General features: G+C 36.2%; 1 protein-coding gene across 7 annotated transcripts in view; it reads left to right on the top strand.

The window, feature by feature from the left end:
- The window catches only part of AdamTS-A (ADAM metallopeptidase with thrombospondin type 1 motif A), a 454792-nt gene that overhangs the window by 82270 nt on the left and 347242 nt on the right, over positions 1-25280 (top strand). For 6 of the 7 annotated variants that reach the window (XM_074170639.1, XM_074170641.1, XM_074170638.1 and 3 more), the window contains exon 2: positions 19516-19706. The exons of the other annotated variant lie outside the window; for it this stretch is intronic. The gene's annotated coding sequence lies outside the window, so the exon portion shown is untranslated. The remainder of the gene's footprint in view (positions 1-19515; positions 19707-25280) is intronic. 7 annotated transcript variants of the gene reach the window in all.

Below are 25280 nucleotides of genomic sequence, written 5' to 3'. Positions count from 1 at the left end.
CTAATTTTGGTGCAAGTGTGATCAGAGACATCTGCTGTTCTGTAAGTAACTCAAGGAGAAAACCCAAAAATCAAATATGTTAATTTGAATGAACAACATCCTCATTGGTCTTTAGGAGAAAACAAGTGAAGAGGTGTTGTAAATGAAAGTAAAACCCTGCCTTAGGGAGGTTGGAAATTTTTGTTGAAGAGAAAATGTTTGAAATTTATGAAAATTATATAAATGAAAAACCAGAATTATTATTGGTTTAGAATTCATGTAGATTTTTGTCAATATCTAATAAAAAGGCATAGATTTTACTGAGGTGATCAATATCTGATCTTTTGTTGAGGCAATTATTGGATTGTAAAGTAAATGACATTTCCAAAAACAATCTTTTAGATGTGTTTCTTTCAGTAGATGAAATTTTTGTTGAATTATAGTCCATTTTATGACCTTCTTTGGACACATGGTAACTGAGAGCACATCTCTCAGGATGTAATCTACTATCACTTCTATGTGAACTAATTCTGTCTTTGAGCAATCTTGACGTTTAATCAATATATTTCCTACTACAGTTTAAGCAAGAAATAGAATAGATTAATGGTTCTGAAAGCTATTTTTACATTTAAATCTTCGAAAATTCTGCATAACTTGGGGGTCATATCACTTATGTATGGTAAAGAAGAGAAAAGAATAGGAACTGGAGGTGGATCAGTCCCAATTGTGACATTTTCAGACTCTAAAGGATTTGTGTCCAACTGGTTGCTATTATTAATTTGAACGTCAACGGTTGACGTACTAAATAAGATCTTCTTAAGTAGAGGATCCGGGTAGGAATTGTTAATAAATAATTGGAAAAGTGTATTTAATTTTTTTTTTATTAAAAAAAGCTATTCGGAGTTTGTCGGTCTTATTCTGACTCACCCTGTATATTTTAAACCATACCACTACTATTTACGACTCATCTATAGTGACAGATTTTAGGAACTATAGTCGTAATATTTGGTGACGATAACTATGAATACTTGATTTCCCAAATCTGAAATTTTATTCAGTAAGTATGACGAATATCAAGTTCACATAACATTTTCCATAATATTACCATAATCTTACCGGGTACCGCCAAAAAAAGTACTTCCAACAGAAAATATGAATACAAAACCAAGTCATTTTACTCGATTTGGTCAACAAAATCCACCATTATATGTTAATATCTGCGAAAGTATTCATTTGTTATTGTCTGCTATCTGAATTTGGCTGTCGGGTTCATATTTCGACTTGTTGAGTGGTACAGATATATTAGCAATGGTGATTATGAATAAACTGTAGACGTAAATGGCGACAATGCCGTAAAATTCTATTTTAAGAAAGTCGGGTTAAGTGCTCGTTTTGAAACTTAAGTAATTAGTCAATTGTATCGAAGGGCAACAGGCATTGTATCATAGAGCGTTCAACGAACATTTGCGAATATCATATTTAAGGTATTTCATCAAGCGCTTCCTATTTGTAAATTCAAATAAAATAAAGTGTGTGTGAATCGAAACTTCTTATTCGCTTGAAAGGCCTATTGATGCCATTATGTGTGGAATATAACATCATTCAAATGTCCGCCACGGTTCCTCTAGGTGGAGCGCATCTAGAACGTCCAATTTTTCATCAGGCTAAATTTGACCAATGGCATGGGTTATTTTGGCTTCGAAGGTTGCTGTGGTTTGTGAATTATTCGCATACACCTGCGACTTAAGGAAATCCCACAAGAAAAAGTCTAACGGAGTCAAATTGCTTAATCTCAGTGGCCAGCTCCCATCACCTCCACGTGAGTTGAGCATGCCCTCAAATAGCTTGTGTGGAATATCCAACGTGGCATGAGTTGTGTGGCACTTAGCGCCGTCCTGTTGAAACTGAATGTCACTGACACTGACACTCACTTGACACTGATGACATGGCTAACGTCGTTCTCAAAGAAATATAAACGGATTACGCCGCCAGCCCACAATCCACACCAAACAGTGACTTTTTCTGGATGCATTGGGCGCTCTCGGATCTCATGTGGATTGGTATCATCCCAAATTCGATAATTTTGTTTGTTCACGTACCCATCCATCTAGAAATGGGCCTCATCGCTGAATTTGGGTCAGTTGCCAACTGCTTCAGAACCCATTCAGCGAACACACGTCGTTATCTATTGTAATTTACCTTCAGTTCCTGGGTCAGTTGAATTTTGTACAGATGCAAGCCCAAGTGACGACGCAAAATTTGCACAACAAAAGTTATGGTCTGTGAAAATCTGTTTTCTTATGAGCGACTAGTAATCCACTGCTTCGGATTCTATTGCACAGTCTCACAGACAGCAGCGACAACCGTTATAATTGTCAATGTTCGTAAGTCTCTGTTGGAAGAGTATGTGGGAAAGTATGTGCCGTTTCAATCAAGTAACTACCCATAATTTCCTGGATTACAAATTCAAGTTTTTTTTCATTTTTTTTTGAGATGATCCCATGAAGTTCATATGCGATTCCCATCTGGTGAATGCACGTACCAGCCGAAACGGCCTCTTCTGATTCAAGGTATTTATCAAGTAACCCTGCTGGTATGGGTAGGGACGTTATCCTGAACATATGGCTTACTCTGGTTTTTAGAACTGCACAGTTCATCAGTTAAAAAAGTTTCTCGTATGAGAACAAGGAAGAGATGCCTCCCCAGGACATTTACACTCTTCCTCTGTATTTTATAAAACATCTAGAGACCCGAGGTCTAGCTAGTCTTTGTTATTTTGCCAATTTTCAACTGTTCAGTTTTGATGATGAAGATTCATGCCCAGCCAAATCTCTGTATCTGTAGAGAAGAGAAGTGGAGTGTAGGCCCCCAGCACTCAGGCTATATATGACCCATTGAACATCCTTCCGAGGAGTTGTCCTTCTAGGTCATCGTCCATCCTGTCCTTTCCAGGAAGGTGGACAGGTCACTGGAAGACATTTCCTTTATATGGGTAGGTGTAGGCCAAGACTCGCCGAACACACACTCTCTCATCAACGATGACTCTGGACACTCGCATAGGATATGCCTGACAGTTTCATCTTCCTGTTCACACATCCTGCGTAGAGGTGTGTCCACTAGCCTCATAGTATGGAGGTGTTTCCTTAGTTGACAGGGGCCAGTCAGAAATCGTACTGTTAAGCGTAGGTTTTCCTGGTTATCGCTAGATATTTCTTCAGCGCCAGCTTAGCAGAGTCGCCCTGGTAAGATTGCATTCTTTGATTCCATCCCATCTCTTTAGGGAATGAGCATGGGTGTGATGTTTGGCTAGTTCCTCAATTGTCGAAGTCATCAGGCCGTAGGTGCCACTGGGTCCTAAAATCCTTAGTCCAGCCGCTTCCTTGGCTAAAGAGTCAGCAATACGATTACTTTTACTTCTGTCATGCTCTTTAACCCACCTCAGGATAATGTTGTTATCTACCGAGGCTTTGGCTGCTAAATCTTGGTGGCAAGATTCAGGTGCCCAGCCAAAATTTTTATCCTATTGCTGCTGGTTGATATAATTTTGTGATCTAAAAGAGAAACGGTATTATTATGCCAATGAAATATTTAAACACAGTGGTTTTAGTATAGTGTGGAGCTGAGCAGTTGATCGAAATATTTTATGAGTTTTCATCTTCTTTTTCTATTGTCGGAAGATATTTATTTTGACCGAAACAAGAAAACTATGATAACTGTCTTTTTACTTTTATGGTAAGAATGTTTCTGGCAGGAGCCTGTAAAGTCATCAGGATTTGAAATTCCCTTCTCTACATGGTATGTGTCCAAAAAAGAGCAGGAATTAGAACGTTTATATTCAAGAGAGCTGACCCCTCGGTCAGCTCTCGGCCGAAGAACTTGGGTTCTATTTCCATTATCGAGTTGAATCCCGTTCAGCAAATACTCACATGAAAGTTGCCGGGATAAATTAATCTTTTCTAACTTTTGGTCTATATCTGCAGAGTAGGGAGGGGGAGGGTAGATCCACAGCGCTTAGGCCACATGTGACCCATTGTACATTCTTCCGATGAGTTGTCCTTCTAGGTCATCGTCCATGCTGTCCTTTTCAGGAAGGTGGACAGATCACTAGGAGACATCTCCTTTATATTGGCAGGTATATGCCGAGACCCGCCGAACACGCACTTTCTTTTGCAACTTTGAGGTGTCTCACGGTGGCTTCCACGAGAGCCACCGTTGCGCGGCATCTTCAACCCTCTTGGGGTTTCCTTCGTGGAGGTGCACAAGTGAGGGAGCTTTCCTGCAGAGGCATCCGCTTCCTTGACTTTATTCAAGCCTCCTGCCTCCTTTACTCTCTTTCTCCTATTGGTCTCGGCGCAGCAAATGCGATTACGCCATGGCCTTTGTATTACATCACGAGGTGATCTGCTATGTTCAGCCTCATTCCAAGCGGTAGATTGGGGTGGACATTTCTGTTCATCCCCAGCCACCGCCTTAGATTGAGGTGGTCACTTCTGTCCAGCCTCAGGATTGGTTTTTGTTTTTGTTTTTGTTGTTTCTGATTTTGTGTTTGTTTCATTCATGTGTGTTTCCACGAGTAGCAAGGGAAGAGTTGGTCACCTCTGGCAGAGCCCTGAATTACCAGAGGTAGGCTGATTACAATGAGGTTTCAGTTTCCCAAGAGGATCGTTCGTAACCGCATACCACCCTGCGACCATTCAGCTGTCGGCACGATTATTTACACCTAACTTTGGGTAAGCTGGTCCACGGTGGCATGTTTTGCAAAGGCTTTTGGGATGTTTTAGTTCTCCTCACCCTACTTATTTCTGCCACTGACCAGGAGTCCGGCGACCCCGTCAGTAGGGCCACATTGGCTTCGTGGGCAGAACCTCTAGTCCCCTGGCCGTTCCCCTATCCGTCACCTGGGGACGCGCCCGATAGGTAGCCCAACCCACGGGTCTAACTTTTGGTTATTGAGGTTATACGAGCTTTCTATAGAACGGCATAAATCCTAGACGGTTTGCCAGATTTTATCAGTGCACACAATTCTCATAGGGGTGGGAAGGATTGGTTAATGATGCAGGCAAGCTCTTTGAATGGATTAACGGTACGGGAAAAGGATTTGACCGACAATTTCTTTATAGCTGAATAGTGCTCTTATTCACAGAAAGTAATAAATGTAGTAGTTATATGTATGTAACTATCAAAAAGTAAAGTAAGTTCGGAATCTTGCTTATTTCTGTCTTTTCTCTCTTCATCTGATGAAGCCAACTCTGTTGATAAAAAGCGTGTCGAGGAGTTCAAGTATGTATAATTATTACACTATAACATAACCGTTAATGCAATGTACCATATCAAATTTGAAAACGCTCCAGTATTGTTGTCTTTATTCAAACCTTAAGGAATGCATATAATTTGAACACACTTGGCATCCTCAGTATCGAATAAATTCAAGAGTTTTTTTTCCTGTAACGTTTATGATATGAAGTTTGTGCCAAATAATCTATTTCAGTTGGTGTTTGTTTTATTATAAGAATTGTATGAACGATATCGAGTTTCAACAACAAATTCGAAACGAATAATTGCCATTCCGCAAACATTCTACAATTATATTATTCCTTGGTCGAAACAATGAGATGTTGAAGTGTAATACCGATTTCTGAAGTGGAAGTTTCATTTGAATGATGATAGATTTATAGAAAGAAATTATTTAATTTCGGTGTTTATGATTTATAACAAGCTTACATTTCCTGATTCAGATAATAATCAAAATATGATTTTTTTATAACAACAGACCTTTTAATGAAAAGAGAAATGAAAATTTCTATGTTTTTTACCACTTTGATATGATTTCCTACCACGTAGTAACGGCTACATCCATCAATTTACAGACCTTTTATATTTTTCAAAAAATAGTTTGAAAACGAGCTGATTTTATGTTTGAGATTACAAATCTATATAAAAAATGATCCAAATAATCAAAATGACTGCAATATAATTGAAATATTCATATTTAATATCACAGTAGGTTCACCGAATCGTTAGATTTTGTTAAAGTGCATTTTTGAAGAGCATTGTTTTACAACGAGTTTAAATGGGTTTTGTAATCATTACACTTGGCAATACGTATACGAATATTAATTTGTGCACTCTTCAACATCAAGAATTATGGCAAAAATGAATATTCAGTCAATTTATTCTTCATTTCCAATCATCCATCTGGGTCATATTCATTCAATTTTCGTTTGAAATTGAAGGTTCAGACATCCATTGTCTAGATATCTGTTTGAAACCCAGTTACTTCACGGTGTTGCGTCATCAAATGATGACTTACTAATTCTAGTAATACAAGATCATGTATGGGCGGTTTTTCTCTTCAGTGAACTGCAGCTTGCTTTTTCTCGTTATTTGAGGTTTTCATACGTTTTTGACTTCCACGATAATTCGAATAAATGTGTTGTTTTCCGGTGTGTATGCGGCTTTTTTAAACTTTCCTTCAAACCACGATTTCTCCTTAAGGATGTTTTCTGTTTCGTAAAACTTCATTTTGTGTTGGTGGGTTCAAACATACTCCGCTATTCCTGATTTTACGGTTTCATCGCGTTGGGTTCACTTATTGAGCTCGCTGAATTGGACATTCGGTGGCTTCTTAGTTATTCACAATGAGGTATCTGGAATATGTAGTTTTTGGAACACTGTTAACGATTAGTGATTTAACCTTTTTTTGTACGAGAAAGGAAAGAGGATCAACCCCAAGTTACAAAAGTATATGTGTATCGGAAACCAACTCAAAACAGACATCACTTGAATTTTGAATCGAACCAACATTCCTTTCCAAAGAAAGAAATCTTTGAGATGCTGACTGATCCAGCATTCATTGCAACAATACTGATTAAGAAAATGAACATCATTCGTAAGTATACAGGGTGTCCCTGGACTTCCTCTTTTCCTCTCGGGAATATATAGATGGGGTCAAAATATCACCAGTACTTCATATAACTTTTTTTCCTAAAAGTCTTCGTAACCAAGTTACGGGCCCTCGAAGTTACAAAATGAAAAATGTTTTTCTTTGATAACTTTTCAAGTGAATATTCAAAATCATCCAAATTTTGGTAAGTGACTAAACAAATGAATTCCGTCGATAAGCTTTCATGCAGGAGTCAGATGTTTTGCTACAAAGTCAGGAACGGACTACCCCCGATGGTCCACACCCCAAAACTTTGAAATGACAGATATTTTTCAACAAAATAAGGTTACTTGGACAATTTTATGAATAAAAGTACTCGTGTGGAAAGTCGATCGGACCAACGAGTCTTGATAAAAATGTAGTTCTACTCGACGACATCAAACCCGCTCGTCCACCATTATTTGAAATGAATAATTATCAAAGCAGAAATAATAATGATAACGTTAATTCAACAACATTTATAACAGGGATAATACAAAGTATGCTAAAATGAAGTCGTAAACAAAAAGTACAGTACCTATATGGAAGTTTAAGTCACAATTCTGATAGCAGATATTTTTTCAAAAGAAATATCAAGTTCTGTAGATTCGTGGTGTTTTTAAACTAACAAGCTACTCTACTATGAAATATCGAATTCATTCCATATTTTGTATGTACATAATACGTGTGGAATAATCACGTTTCGTGTTGATCAGTTATCTGAATCTCATGAAACTCAACATTCGAATGTTTCAAATTCTTCTTCACAGCTAAACTGTTGAGGAGTTTCACTGATAATTATAATTTTATGGGAGAAATTCTTTAACACAAATCTTAATTTAGCTGAAAAAACGCACATCGGAAAAAATATTTACTATACTAATAAAAAGCAAACGAATGAACTACAAAAACGGCTGCACATGATCAGGTGAAAAATATCCAGGGAATAATATTTCTTTCACAGATGTTGACAAAAAAACCTTTTAGAAAGTTTTGATAAAAAATGAGAAACTGGAATGCGATTTTGTTTTGTTGAGTGGTGCTTTGTCATATGACTATCATTGTATTGTCAATTTTCTATAGGATATTTTGAATTTTTTTGATATGGCCGAACAGTTTACATTCAATGAATATGCAGATATGCATGTATTTTATGGACGAGCATTTTGTAATGCTGCAGAAGCTCGTCGTCTGTATTCCGAGCATTTTCCCAATCGAACGGTACCGTCAAGAGAAACATTCGAGCGTGTCGATCGCAGCTTGAGGGAGACAGGTATGTAATAATTGATAATTAATTTGAGCACGTTGTTTTATTTCGATATTACTGTAGGTACAGTTTTGCCAAAACGAGGTGGTGAGGGCGCTCCTAGGACTGTACGTACCGTTGTATTGGAGGAAAATATTTTGGAAGCCGTCGCTGATGATCCTTCAATGAGCATCAGAAATCTATCAGAACAGTTCCATACATCCAAGTCCACTATTCATAGAATAATTAGGGAACAACTGCTCCACCCATTTCACATCCAGAAGGTACATGCCATGACACCTCAAGATTTTCCAGCACGACTGGAATATGCTAATTGGTTCATGGATAGGCAAGGAGAGGATATGACTTTTATTAATCGAGTTTTATTCACTGATGAAGCAGGTTTCAGTAGAGATGGAGTTATCAACTCTCATAATCTCCATATATGGGCCGAAGAAAATCCCCATGGGATATTGCAAACCAAACACCAACGGAAATTCAACGTGAATGTTTGGGCTGGTATCATAGGAAACCATCTTATAGGACCATTCGTTCTACAGGACCGATTGAATGGAGAACGTTATTTGGAGTTTATTCAGAACGATTTGAATGGACTTTTGGAACATGTTCCATTGCAAACCCGAAGAGATATGTGGTTTATGCATGATAGCGCTCCTCCTCATTTTAGTTTATTGTGCGTGACCATCTGAACCATATTTTCCACAATAGATGGATTGGTAGAGGTGGGCCATATTCATGGCCATCGCGGTCTCCGGATATAAATCCATTGGATTTCTTTCTGTGGGGGCATCTAAAAAGCCTTGTTTACGCTACACCTATTCACACAAGAGATGCATTGTTGAATAGAATAACATTACATTGTGAAGCCATACGAAACGACCCTGGAATGCTATTTCAAGTACAGAGAGGGTGTCTTCGCAGACTAAGAAAATGTATAGAGAGAGAAGGTGGTCATATCGAGCAGTTTCTGTAGCGGATTTTTCATTTCTGTTTGCTCTTGAGGCTCTTGAGTTTCGTTAGTTAAACGTGTTTGCATTATAAAAATTCGTTATGAACATTTTACGTATCATTTCCATTTTCCTTAAAAACTAATATTTTCGAATAATGGTAGTCATCTCAGGATCAATGTTGTTGAATTAACGTTATCATTATTATTTCTGCTTTGATAATTAATCATTTCAAATAATGGTAGACGAGCGGGTTTGATGTCGTCGAGTGAAACTACATTTTTATCAAGACTCGTTGCTCCGATCGACTTTCCACACGAGTACTTTTATTCATAAAATTGTCCAAGTAACCTTAATTTGTTGAAAAATATTGAAAAAAATCTGTCATTTCAAAGTTTTGGGGTGTGGACCATCGGGGGTAGTCCGTTCCTGACTTTGTAGCAAAACAACTGACTCCTGCATGAAAGCTCATCGAAGGAATTCATTTGTTTAGTCAATTACCAAAATTTGGATGATTTTGAATATTCACTTAAAAAGTTATCAAAGAAAAACATTTTTCATTTTGTAACTTCGAGGGCCCGTTACTTGGTAACGAAGCATTTTAGGAAAAAAAGTTATATGAAGTACTGGTGATATTTTGACCCCATCTATACATTCCCGAGAGGAAAAGAGGAAGTCCAGGGACACCCTGTATAAAGAAACGACAGAAAGGAAAAACTGTCGCAACCAGTGCTGTATCTACTTCAACAAAACGTTTATTGGAGAGGATCAGAAGAATCTCAAATCACCAAAATTCAACATCGACTTCAAGAATTGCTTTTAACGAATATCTTGCGAATATGGTGAGTCCTCACATCGATGAAACTACGTGTCCATCACATTTTCGTATCGGCGAACACAAGAGGACAAACTAGCGAGTCGGAAGTATGTTAGCAACTTTGGAATCACTAACTTGAAATCAGATAATCCAAAATGTAAAAAATGATTACGAAAGCAATACACGGGTCTCTCAGAGACAATGTGTTGCAAATTTAAGCTTCGACATCGACTGCCGATGAGATTCACTTTCCGTCTTAGTCTGCAGCTTCCAGTGCAAGGCATTTGGTTGAAATCGGGGTTCCAAAATCTTGTTCGGCGGTCGAAGTTAGTATTTGTAGAAGACCACCTTTGGGAAGCTCGTTATCATTGATATTCGTGGTTTGAGGTGGGTTGTACTCAAAATTGACTCTAATGTTGCTATTGTTATTATTACCCAACAAACAATTCGTTACGCTCTGTCTAGTTCATTTCAAGCGGTTTTTTCATCTTTGTCAATCAAACCAGAGATACATTTGTTATTACGTCTGGTTTCAGACCCAAAGGTTGGCCAGCATCAGAGCTAACTCCTCTTCTTTTTTTATCCTGTCCAAATATTGGTTTCGGATCATTTTGTGATCTAGTGTCACTATCACATATTCAATCTTTCGAGACAATTCTGCCTCTTCGCTTCAAAGTTTAAGAGGTACTAGCTCCTCCATTTCGGCCCTCTTGGTGAATGCTTCTGTGGTCGATTAGATAGATTTATATTGAGATGCGTCTGTAATATATCTGTCAAGTAATTTTTCTAATGTTTCCATTGTATAATGCATGTGACGTGAGACTGATTGATTTCAACGCCGTTGCCGAATCATACCTGAATTTTACAGGTTTCGAAATGAAGGTGGCCATATTCAATGTTTGTGTTTTAGGTATCCATTCCAGAGCCAAATTCATTCTGTGGATCGCACACTGTTTTCGAAGTAGATTTCAAACGTTTTTGCCTTGTATGGCAGAAACGACGCACATACCATTTGATCTTCTCCAAATTAGGCACGTGTATGATTCATGATTTTCAACCCGGCCAGAGTGCACCTGAGCTCTTGCATGGACTCTTTTACCATGTTCTCCCCGGTAAATGTTTTTAGGTTATTTATTGAGAACCGAGTTTCCTCCAAAACTCAGCTGTTCAATTTTTGACTAACTACACGACCATTATACGGATATTAAAAAACAGGGATATGTTCTCGAATGAATCGTGGTCAGTTATGATCAAATGAATAGAAATTACAAACTGCACGACTGTCTTGTCGTATAGAAAGAATAAGGGAGGACCTTTGAGTTTTCTACCAATCCCAAAGATATTATTATTTTGTAATCACAAGACAAAAACTTCTGATAGCTTGAGAAAACAGGATATCAAACTTAGTTAATATCTAACTAACTTGTAATTCAGTAATTCTTCATATGTTCGCATTTTAATTCAATTCTCATACTGAATTTTCATTACTTTTTTTGTCTTGATATGTTTTTTTTTGGTTAAACTCAATAAGAGGTGAAACTGATTCTTCGATATTTCATATATCGTTTGAGTCGATTTATCATTATTATTAACGGGTGATTTTTTAAAAGGTATAGGATTTGATTTTCAAAACAACACAAAAAATTTGAAAAAATTAATGGAATCTTCATTAGAATCGATAGAACGATCAATATAATTTAATGTTTGAAGATGATTTCATGATAATGTTGTCCGCGGTTCTGTTTTATATGGCTCATGCGCAAGGTCCAAATTTGGCACACCCCATGACCTCACAAGAAATAATCCAAAGGCGTTCAATCACACCATTTAGGCGGCCAATTGAAGGGCCCCAAACGTGAGATAAACTATTCACCGAAGGCGGCTCTTAATTGGGCCATTGTTTCGCGTGCCGTGTGGTATGTGGCACCGTCTTGTTGAAACCACATGTTAGGCATGTCCAATTCTTTCATTTTGGGCAGCTAATAGTCGTCAATCATCACACGGTAGCGCTCGCCATTCACACTAACGTTCCGGCCATTGTCGTCTTTGACGGCCCGATGATGCCACCGACCCATAATCCACACCAAACAGTGACTTTTTCTGGATGCATCGGTAACTCTTGCAGTGCTTGTGACTGGTTTTTACTCCAGATGCGGCAATTTTGCTTGTTAACGTATCCATTCAACCAGAAATGAGCCTTGTCGCTGAACACAATGTTTCGATAAAAATGTCGTGTGGCTTCAATTCTTGCACCAGCTGCATCTTATAAAGTTTTATACCCAAACCGAAATCCTTTCGCAAAATTTTCCACGTAGTGGAGTAACAGTGGCCCAATTGCTGCAAACGGCGGCGAATCTACATTTCACGGTCATCACGAACACTGGCGGATACAGCCGCAATATTTTCTTCGGTCCTCACTCTACGTATGCGTGTTGGTGGTTTAATGTCCAATAATATAAACTGGGTTCAAAATTTAGTCACAAACTTCCGAATAGTTCCCTCAGTAGGCCGACAAAACTGCCCATAAATTGGAAGAAGTGCACGATGCACTTTCTTCACTGAGCATGAATTTTGATAATAAAATTCAATAATTTGCAAGCGTTGCTCATTCGTAACTAGATTCATGGTTAAATTATAGACCAAACTGAACATGTTTGACAATGACACAAGACACGATTCACGCGTGATCTGTCAAAAACAGTGTTGCCAAAAACATTATAAAATATTTTATTCTTTTATTCATAGACATATATTCCAAATGCCGGTCCTGAAGTTTCTCGTAATCAGATTAATGGATTAATGTTAGTAAATAGATTGGCATGGTTTTTTTCTTCGCGAGAATAGCGCGTTACCGTTATCACACTCGATTCATTCACTATACTATATGGTAGCGCAGCACGTAACTCCGACGTAATTATTGATAAAAAAATCTATAAAAACCTATTTATCTTTTAAGTCTCGACGAAACAGTACAAATTTACACAGAGGTGAATTTTTTATGGAAAAACGCCAGTCGAGGTCATTATCAATGGGTTAACGAACTTTTTAATTATTTAGAATGAGATAAGATAAAGGGTACCCAGAAAGCGATAATGGTTACTGAACACCTTTCGGTAACCTTACACCTCTGTTAAGCACATGTTAACAACTTTTACACGGTTGGCGTTTTTTTCTTCTTGGGATGCATACAGGGCGAATTTTGTGTTAGTGTTGTTGATAGGTATCTATAAGATATCTTTCGTACGACCATCGGACACATTTATTAAAACAATTTGACTCTTTCCCTGTATTTTTTGTATTGAATACATTTTTTTGCAGTTTGTTGAATATTTTGGTGCTCTAATCACATAAAAAATCATAATATGAAAAATCTGTACAATATTTCATATCGTAGATCGTAGAAATATCTATTTTTAACCATATTAATATCATTATTATATTGTACTTGTATTTTCGCCATACCACTTAAATATTAACAGAGGTAATGGGGAGATATATTTGTTCATTTTATTTCATAAAATCGGAGGTTTTTTTCGTTATTTTTAATTTCGAATCACTTAGATTGAAACTATATTAGTCCAATAATCAGGTAATTACAGTACATTACTAACAATATGTTTTTCCAAAAATTCTTTCGCATATTTTTATGGATATAAATATATAGTAAAGTAAAGTAAAGTAAACTGTATTGACTACACTGTGAATAACTTACACCAGTAGCAGGTCAGTAACAGTACACATATAAATGTAAAAATTAAAAAAAAAGTATATATATATATATATATATATATATATATATATATATATATATATATATATATATATGATGTGTTGTTTTTCCGGGTGTTCATCCATTGTGTACTATTCGATAGTCGACGTTTCGCCATCATCTCAGATGGCATTATCAAGACGAGTTACTGCTTCGCTTCGAGAGGTGTAACTGATGTCAGGTTCTTCTTGTGGTGTTTTTATATGGTTTCGCTTGCGTAAGTTGTATGGATTTGTTACCTGTTTTTCCACCTGAGGGTTGTTGATGGCTTTTGGCGGTTCTCCTACCTGTGTTTCTACATGAGGGTTGTTAATGGCTTCTGGCGGTTCTCCTACCTGCGATGGTTCATTATCAATTTGTGGTTGTCTTTGGTGGTTGTTTTCAATTATTGTTTTCCAAATCCTTGGGATGTTTAGTGAGTCATCCCTTTTGTTGATGAGGCCTTGCTTTTCGATTTCGATAGCTTCCCTGATTTGTCGAATTTTTGGGTTTTGCACCTGTGCTATCTGTTTTGTGAACTCAAAATTAATCTTGTGACCTGTATGTAGATGGTGTTGAAAGAGGGCAGAGGAGGTTTGTTTTGTTCTTATAGAGTTTTTGTGCTCCTGGGTTCTGGCAGATATACGTCTGTTGGTCTGACCGATATATTGTTGACCACAGTCCTCGCATGTGATGCTATATACTCCTTGGTTTTCTAGGGAAATTCTCTCTTTCGGTCTGGGCAGCCAACTGGATATCGTTTTGTGCGGTTTGTAGGTTGTCCGGATGTTTTTACGTCTTAGTATTCTCCCGATTTTGTCGGTCACACCTTTGACATAAGGTAGTGACACAGATTGTCTGTCGTGTGGAGAGTCTTCTGTCGATCTAGTGGATGTTTTTTTGGTTCTTCTTTGTCTGTCGATGGCCTTTTGAATGATCTTTGGTCCGTAGCCATTTTGTCGCAGAGCCTTTGTTATCTCCCTCAATTCTATTGCCCTGTTTGTTGGTTCTGTTAGGCGGAAACTGCGGGATATTAACGTGTTGGCTACGGATTGTAGCTGGGTAGGGTGGTGGTGTGATGCTGCTTGTAGGTAGCGGTTGGTGTGTGTGGGTTTTCGGTAAACTGTATAACCCAAGTTGCGAATGGAAGAGGAAGTGGTATGTAGTCAATAGCACATCTTTGTTCACAATATTTTCCAGTTTACGCAGCAAAAATAGTTGGCTAGACAGTTTATTGCATAGATGGTTTACGTGGCTATTCCACTTTAATTCATCATCGAGAGTTATCCCCAGAAGTTTAGCAGTGGATACATTCGAAATGTTTTTATTAGAGGAGAATATGATGTGCTGGGTCTTATCATTGTTCATTTTGAGTTTATTTTTCGTAAACCACAGTTCTGCTCTAGAGGCAGTAGTCGCCATAAGTTCATTGAGTACAAGTCCACTATAATGCGAATTTATTAATGAAGTGTCGTCAGCAAATGCAATACACATATCCGGAAACAAGTAATGAAATATATCATTGACGTAAATAGTGAACAACAATGGCCTAAGTACGGATCACTGTGGCACCCCATGATCAGTACGAGCCCGTAGCGAAGTAGTTCCGTTGAAAGAAACTACTTGTTGATGGTTGGTTAAACAGGACTTCACGAGATTCAGTGGGGTTTCTCTTACCCCATATAGTGCTCGAGCTCCTGGTTATCTCTTTCACACGCAATATCTATGTATTGCCCTAAATGGTCCGAGATGCAGAGGTCTATAACTCCGGCATCTATCACGTCAAAAGTGAGAGCCGTCAGGATATTGTCTATGCAACTAGATGAATTGGAAAATATCCTAATAGCATATGATATATCAATTTTGAGATCGTAGGAATTTATGACTTCATTCCAAATTTGAGAGTGCAAAGATTCTTTATTCAAGTCTATATTGAAATCTCCTGTCACAACTATGTTATTGTATATATCTGTCACAAAGTCCATCATGTCAATGAATTTGTTAAGGAAAGTTTCGAACCTGCCGTGACTGCAAGACCTGTACACCACGATTATAGTACGTTAAGAGGTTTCAACTCAATGCCACAAAACTCATCATGCATTTGCACATAAAAGTTATTTAAATTTAAGACTTGACAGTTGAGTTTATTTTCAGAGAATATACAGACACCCCCGTGTATTGCTTTCGTCCTACAGAAAAATGATTGCAGTTTATAGTTAGACAGATGAATCATTTTTAGGTTTGATTATTAACTACAAAATCGTAAGTCTCACATTAGAGGCAAGGGTTTTGTATTTTTACCAGAACTTGGGCATATTACATACACCTCTACGGAATATATATCTTTCCATCTCTGTTGTAGAATTAGGAATTTAACAATTTATTTCGTAATATGACTTATTGAATAAACGTATTGTTATATTATTTCATCATTATATAGACAAGTGAATGAGTTTGTAGAATTATCAAAAATAGAAATACTTATTCAATTTAATGAAAGTTCGGAGGCCAAAAGTGAATAACAGAAAATACACTTCAATATTTCACAAACATTTCCATTCTAATAATATCATTAAAATTCTTCAACACACCGTTATAAAATTATAGTTACATTCAATGGTAAAACCTCTAGAGCAGTGGATGTTTCATTGAATAATTTTCATATGTAATAAAACTTACTTAAAAAGCAAGTATCCACTAACAAATATACCATAACTACTAGACTAAAAAGAGTCTATTTTTCTAAATATTAAAACTTTTGCAGGTAACTTTCGATTGAAGAAATGAATTGGAAAAAAGCAATCACAGGTTTAAAATGTAGATTTTATTTTGATTTTTATGTAGGTTTATTCTTCAGATGTGACGTCACTGAAATTTCGTCTATAACTCAGATAAACCAACAGGTAACGGCAAAAGGCAAAGGAATAGTTTTGAGCCATAATTAAAATGATTATTTCGGGATTAGGTAGTCATTATATTCATGATGTAATGCGGCGTTATTTGCGCAGATAGTATCTCGAGTTTTAACTGGATTATAATTATTTTTAAAATACATTAGATTCAATAGGCACAGAGATATAAAAAGTTTCGACTGTGATTAAAATTAGATTTCTACGTTATTATTTGCAGAGTGCAAAAAATTGTAACGAAAGCTTCTTGGCATTTTTTTTAAATAAAAGTTTCTCAAAGTATTTTGGTACAATTGACCCTACGAAACAAATCAGCCACCTTTTTTATACAGTGCGACCAGTGAAGTTCACTTCATAGGTGATTTTTCATTAAAATATTCATTCGATATTTAATTTTGGCTTCAATCACTGCTTCGACTGATAAAAAAATAACTCAAAATGATGTAGTCACGTGATTCGCATTATCTGTCAAATTTTTCACGAAAAAACAGTGGGTTTACTTATCAGAGTTTTTCTAAATGATTTTTTCCTTACATATTCAACATTTCAGTTGTATAAGATTTTTTTTCCTTTTTATTGTAAACTGCACTGATGAAAGATTAGCTTCAGTGTAATTAATGATACATAAAACTTTTTTTTGACAATATTTGACAATACCAGACACCTTTTCTTTGAAGTAACGCCTTATTCAATGTGCGTTTTTCTACAAAATGGAAATAAACTTTGATATATTGAAGTTACCTTATACAGGGTGAAAAATAAATATACTTCCCATCATCTTTGCCTAATTTTTGATAGCCCAATTTTGATTTAAATATGATGCTACTTCAAAAAATCCGTGCCTGAAATGGAGCATGAGTTTAATGCCACTGGGCACTTTAGACAACTTTCCATGTCGACACTTATTTTCGATATACTGCAAAAATCGGGAATTTTGTTTTATTTACTAGTTTTTTTCCCAATTATATACCTGAGTTTGTCAAAGTTGTTAGGTGGAACTTGGTCCCTGCTAATGTAATATTCCAAAAGGATTCATAAACATCCATCATAAACTTTACTGTAAAACAAAATTCACCTTTTTCTCAAAACTCGCTGGCGTTTTTCCAATTACTGATAAAATAAAAAACATTATTTTTTTGTATTTGTTTGAATTTACTTAAGGAGTAATGATATTGGGGCTCAGGACCCCAAAAAATCCATTGGATACATGTGATAATTGTATTCCATCGACACATTCAATAGATGGAATTTTTCTTCATCCCATATTTATACCCTAGTCACGATGGGAGATTGTTTCCTCATAAAACCTCCCATATTCCTTGTGATACTCTCCATAAGTTACCATCAGAAGATACAGAGAAATACTAACAAGTTCTAGAATTATCTTCTTCTTTGAAATTCAAGACGTCTGCCATATCCAATTCAGTTTTAGGCAGTTCAGCTTCGAATTCCTTATCCCACAGATCCAATGAAGGGGTGAATCATCGAGTCCGTGATTACTGAGAAGAAGACAGAAGTGCCGAACGTAGTATCAACAGTTACAGCATTAGATCAGTGATACATTCTTCAGTCATTTCTCTTGGGTTTGATGGGTTGAAAAATATTGGAAACCCCTGTTTTATGATCAGTGTAATCCAATGTTTATCAAACACGCGATGGTTGCTGGCATATTCAAAAAACAATACATATATGGAAGATATCAATACTAGTATTTCTAGTGTGGAAGGTGATTTAATCAAAGCGTTCGCAGAAGTTATCAAGGAATTGTGGTCAGAAGTTTCATCTGATAGAGTAATAAACACTGCGTACTTCAAAAGTCAGATTCAAAGATTTACCCCTCGATTCATGTGATCTGCCCATCAAGACGCCTAGGAATTTCTTTGATATATTTTAGAAGGTTTACATGAGGACCTCAATAGAATTACTGAGACACCTAAACCAATCTTAACGGAGATTGACGAAAAATTGAGCGACAGCGGAAAAGCGTGTGAGTCCTGGCTGAGATATTTGAACATGAACAACCCTAAGATTGTAGACAATTTCGTTGGTTAATTAAAATCCACTATGAAGTGCACACACTGTCGACACTCGTCGGTAACCTTGGATCCTTTCTGGGATTTGTCTTTACCCATACCACATAGAATTGGCCAATTGAGTCTATCACAATGCTAGGATTTCTTCACAAGAGAAAAACTCTGGATCGAGATGGAAAACCAACATGTTCGAAGTGCAAGGAAAGAAGAAAATGCACAAAGTCTCTATCAACCCATAAGTTTTTCCCGTATTTTAGTAATTAATTAACAAAGATTCTGTCCAACGGAAAGATTCAGAGACAAATTGAATGTTGCCATTGACTTTTCTTTAGAAGGATTAGATATGAGCAATTATGCAGCATACAGTGTGGCTCCTTGTCGTTATAATCTATATGCACTTTCGAATCAGTGGGATTACTCACAACGGGCATTACACAGCATATTGAAGACACCTTTATAGTGGCACGTGGCATGAATACAACAATTCACACGTGTCCCTAATTTCACCAAAATCGCTTGTGAGTGGGGAGGCATATGTCCTCTTTTATGAACATGAGGGGACGAAGCATCACTTTTGAGGTGTTTTTTTTTTCTTTTTCTTTTTTTTTAAACTAAATTCTCTTAATTTATTTGTATTTCATGATTCTTCGTCTTTAATTATTGTAAAAATATCGAAGAATTATTTTAACTAAAAAGAAAATAAAGAGATATTTTTATATTCTCTCAGATATGAAAGGTTCAATAAATTCAATAAAATTTCCAGTTTGTCAGGACTTCATTACAAATTCAAATTTAACTTTCAATCAATCAAATCAATAATCAATAGAGAGGGTGATTATATAAATCTAGATATATCCCTTATGTTGATTTTTCATTAAATATTTTTGTTTCAGGTGCTGACTAATCCAATAACCGTCAATCTCATAATGCTCTTTTGAAGAACTCGACTTATAATTTTTTTGAAAAATGTTATCAAGAAGCGCCCCGAAGAGAAAGAGTATTTATTGGGATTTCGCTCATTTCAATCTTTTCATTTCGTGAAATCGGCATCGAAATATTTGGGAAACATCTTCACATTTTGGAGGTAAGAGAAATTTGCATTTGGTTATTATTTGTAAACAAGGTAAATACGTATATCTTCTGATAAAATTCTTATGTCTGTCTTACTTTAGATCATATAAACATTATTGTCTGTGTGATGGAATCCTCCGATCTGTTGAAATCTGTTTTTCCGTTAACTAATTGTCGCCCCCCTACGAACGACAACTCTCGGAAGTCAAGACTTCTGCGAGCTAAGGACTAACGAGGACTTACCTTTTAACGTGTGATTCCTAACACGGAATACTTGATGAAAATCCATAACGTATTCAAGAGACAGTTTATTGTGAGATTTTGATTATGCTAAGTAAGTACACTAGCTTCACTAAGTTATTATGGACACGTCTATTTAACTTAGTATAGACACGTATACAGGGTGTCCCTGGACTTCCTCTTTTCCTCTCGGGAATGTATAGATGGGGTCAAAATATCACCAGTACTTCATATAACTTTTTTTCCTAAAAGTCTTCGTAACCAAGTTACGGGCCCTCGAAGTTACAAAATGAAAAATGTTTTTCTTTGATAACTTTTCAAGTGAATATTCAAAATCATCCAAATTTTGGTAATTGACTAAACAAATGAATTCCGTCGATGAGCTTTCATGCAGGAGTCAGTTGTTTTGCTACAAAGTCAGGAACGGACTACCCCCGATGGTCCACACCCCAAAACTTTGAAATGACAGATATTTTTCAATATTTTTCAACAAAATAAGGTTACTTGGACAATTTTATGAATAAAAGTACTCGTGTGGAAAGTCGATCGGAGCAACGAGTCTTGATAAAAATGTAGTTCTACTCGACGACATCAAACCCGCTCGTCCACCATTATTTTAAATGAATAATTATCAAAGTAGAAATAATAATGATAACGTTAATTCAACAACATTTATCCTGAGATGTCTACCATTATTCGAAAATATTAGTTTTTAAGGAAAATGGAAATGGTAGGTAAAATGTTCATAACGAATTTTTATAATGCAAACACGTTTAACTAACGAAACTCAAGAGCCTCAAGAGCAAACAGAAATGAAAAATCCGCTACAGAAACTGCTCGATATGACCACCTTCTCTCTCTATACATTTTCTTAGTCTGCGAAGACACTCTCCCTGTACTTGAAATAGCATTCCAGGGTCGTTTCGTATGGCTTCACAATGTAATGTTATTCTATTCAACAATGCATCTCTTGTGTGAATAGGTGTAGCGTAAACAAGGCTTTTTAGATGCCCCCACAGAAAGAAATCCAATGGATTTAAATCCGGAGACCGCGATGGCCATGAATATGGCCCACCTCTACCAATCCATCTATTGTGGAGAATATGGTTCAGATGGTCACGCACAATCAAACTAAAATGAGGAGGAGCGCCATCATGCATAAACCACATATCTCTTCGAGTTTGCAATGGAACATGTTCCAAAAGTCCATTCAAATCGTTCTGAATGAACTCCAAATAACGTTCTCCATTCAATCGGTCCTGTAGAACGAATGGTCCTATAAGATGGTTTCCTATGACACCAGCCCAAACATTCACGTTGAATTTCCGTTGGTGTTTGGTTTGCAATATCCCATGGGGATTTTCTTCGGCCCATATATGGAGATTATGAGAGTTGATATCTCCATCTCTACTGAAATCTGCTTCATCAGTGAATAAAACTCGATTAATAAAAGTCATATCCTCTCTCTGCCTATCCATGAACCAATTGGCATATTCCAGTCGTGCTGGAAAATCTTGAGGTGTCATGGCATGTACCTTCTGGATGTGAAATGGGTGGAGCAGTTGTTCCCTAATTATTCTATGAATAGTGGACTTGGATGTATGGAACTGTTCTGATAGATTTCTGATGCTCATTGAAGAATCATCAGCGATGGCTTCCAAAATATTTTCCTCCAATACAACGGTACGTACAGTCCTAGGAGCTCCCTCACCACCTCGTTTTGGCAAAACTGTACCTACAATAATATCGAAATAAAACAACGTGCTCAAATTAATTATCAATTATTACATACCTGTCTCCCTCAAGCTGCGATCGACACGCTCGAATGTTTCTCTTGACGGTACCGTTCGATTGGGAAAATGCTCGGAATACAGACGACGAGCTTCTGCAGCATTACAAAATGCTCGTCCATAAAATACATGCATATCTGCATATTCATTGAATGTAAACTGTTCGGCCATATCAAAAAAATTCAAAATATCCTATAGAATGATAGTCATATGACAACGCACCACTCAACAAAACAAAATCACATTCCAGTTTCTCATTTTTTATCAAAACTTTCTAAAAGGTTTTTTTGTCAACATCTGTGAAAGAAATATTATTCCCTGGATATTTTTCACCTGATCATGTGCAGCCGTTTTTGTAGTTCATTCGTTTGCTTTTTATTAGTATAGTAAATATTTTTTCCGATGTGCGTTTTTTCAGCTCAATTTAGATTCGTGTTGAAGAATTTCTCCCATAAAATTATAATTATCAGTGAAACTCCTCAACAGTTTAGCTGTGAAGAAGAATTTGAAACATTCGAATGTTGAGTTTCATGAGATTCAGATAACTGATCAACACGAAACGTGATTATTCCACACTATTATGTACATACAAAATATGGAATGAATTCGATATTTCATAGTAGAGTAGCTTGTTAGTTTAAAAACACCACGAATCTACAGAACTTGATATTTCTTTTGAAAAAATATCTGCTATCACAATTGTGACTTAAACTTCCATATAGGTACTGTACTTTTTATTTACGACTTCATTTTAGCATACTTTGTATTATTCCTGTTATAAATGTTGTTGAATTAACGTTATCATTATTATTTCTGCTTTGATAATTAATCATTTCAAATAATGGTGGACGAGCGGGTTTGAAGTCGTCGAGTAGAACTACATTTTTATCAAGACTCGTTGCTCCGATCGACTTTCCACACGAGTACTTTTATTCATAAAATTATCCAAGTAACCTTATTTTGTTGAAAAATATTGAAAAATATCTGTCATTTCAAAGTTTTGGGGTGTGGACCATCGGGGGTAGTCCGTTCCTGACTTTGTAGCAAAACAACTGACTCCTGCATGAAAGCTCATCGACGGAATTCATTTGTTTAGTCAATTACCAAAATTTGGATGATTTTGAATATTCACTTGAAAAGTTATCAAAGAAAAACATTTTTCATTTTGTAAATTCGAGGGCCCGTAACTTGGTTACGAAGACTTTTAGGAAAAAAAGTTATATGAAGTACTGGTGATATTTTGACCCCATCTATACATTCCCGAGAGGAAAAGAGGAAGTCCAGGGACACCCTGTATACTAAGTCAGTATAGATACGCCTGAAGAAGCTATTGTATAGCGTAACACGTGGTGCGTTTTTGTAAAACTGTTTAGTGAAAATTTCCCAATAAACTGTTTCGTGAAACAGAAACATAGTGGTTTGTATCAATTACGAATTTCATTGATATGTTGATTCAAAGATTAATAATTTTGATAGATGATGTCAAATTTGGCATCAGATATGAACTGTTCCAAAATAATCAAGTTACTCAGGTTCTGAGATTTTTTTTTATGTCGTCTTCTGAATTTGTTTTCTAATGTGGACATTGGTAATTAGTTTTTTATATATCCATTTAATGTGTTGGTGAAATTTCTTTTGAGATATTTGAATTTTCGATTAGTTTTTACTTGAACTCAGGAAAAACCATTAGTCATTAAGTAGATAGAAGATCATTGATTCAAATTGTTGAAATATTCTCAAATCTAAAGAAATGAACTTTAAACGTTCAAGCCAGTCTCGAATATACCTACACAGTAGGACTGACGCCTATCAGAAAACAACTACTCCCCTGGCTAATACCACGAAGGGCGTTGGATTATATCCGACAGGCGTCAGTACAGGAATCTTCACAGAAAATTTCCTGCATATGCAATTGGCAATACAACTGAAAGAGTCGACCTTCAGTTTTGGATCGGTCACACTTGCAGACCGGTTACGGGCTCATTAGCCACTCATCAGTGGCCATCATCCGCCTGAAGTCAATGATATTCCCTAATTGAGAATCGGAATTCTTTCAAAGTATTTCATTCCTCTTCCTAAGTTGGAGCGAACACAAAATGTCACTTCATCTAGTGGACGAGGTACTAACCAACTGCATATCCGAAATTTGCCCGATTACTCTGAATAAGGAAGAAAAACTCTCTTATTAGTCAGTGGGCTATGCTTGAAGACTGGCAGTAAACAAATCTAAAGAAATGAACTTTAAACATTCAAGCAAGTCTCGAATATACTTACACAGTAGGTTGAATGGACTGACGCCTATCAGAAAACAACTACTACCCTGGCTAATATCATATTCTCAGTTATTAGATGTAATTTAGTTAGTATGAAAACGTTTGAGAAGCTAATGTATATGAAAACACGTGTTGCGGTTTTGTGAACTGTTCGGTGAGAGTCTAACATAAGGTAATTTGAATACGAAATCAAGTCATGAATCGTTCTAAAAAGAATTTTTAGTAGTTTTTTTAGGTAATCCGATTATTTGAAGGATACACTTTTGTTGTACTTCTCAATAATATTATATCTCATAACTGAACTACTAGTTCTATTCTAATAGACAGTTCATGGTATCAATTCATTGGTATCAATTCGTGGGTATGAAACCTCTTTAGTCTCAAAACTTAGAGCATTTATACGTATATATAATTACTTTTTATCTGTTCCTGTAAAATGTTGCAATACTATTCGAGTGCAATGTAAAAATAAAAAACTATTTTCATTTCATAGAACTGATGTTTTATCAGCAGAATTATATAAAAATTGCATCTGAAGTATCCTCTTCACTGTACTATAAATATTATGGTTTTTATTATTAGAACACAATTTCAGTTCCGTCCAATATTTTAGTAGAAAGAACGAAGTATAGAAAGAACGAAGTAACATTGGCTGTATTTCATTCATATGAATGAAAAAATATTGCTGAAGAAAGGTTGGTTGGGTAACAGGATCAATTTTTTCATTCGAAACGTTGGCAATAAAACAATTGTTTTTTAAAGAAAAGATTGACCCTTCCATCCTACCAACCTTCAGAAAAATTATTGGAGCACGAAACTAATCCACTGAAAAAATATTTATTTGTGTTTTTTACGTTAACTGAAAAAATATTTATTTTACGTGTTTATACCCGACATCACGTTAGAAACCTCTGAAATTATCAGTATTTCAGGAGGACAAACATTAAAAGTGGAGAACAGAAAAAAGTTTCTGTGATGTGTTGTTTCAATCAGCTAATCATGTCTGATAATTAAATACTAATACTTCACCTTTTTAGATATTTTATTGCAATTCGTAGGACGTTGTGTCGGAATAGTATATAGGTGATTTGTGACAGGAAAACTAATCACTATTAGTTAGTCTGATGAAGCAGTTTGCCCAAATAAATAGTCAATAAATTTCGTTTCTACGTGGTTTCTATGGTTTCATTGTTAGAAATTGCAGCAACTTTCATAATATTAAAGACATGAAGCTGTTGTATTTCACGTTCGAAGATAAAATATGCAAGTGTCGTCTGGAGTCCA

This window comes from Leptinotarsa decemlineata, unplaced genomic scaffold (genome assembly GCF_025532065.1).
Source record: "Leptinotarsa decemlineata unplaced genomic scaffold, Ldec_3_MD MMD2_P_RNA_scaffold_9, whole genome shotgun sequence".
Classification (NCBI taxonomy): Eukaryota; Metazoa; Arthropoda; class Insecta; order Coleoptera; family Chrysomelidae; genus Leptinotarsa; species Leptinotarsa decemlineata.
The sequence above is the reverse complement of the archived record's forward strand: the minus strand, read 5'-3'. Positions and strand labels throughout refer to the sequence as shown.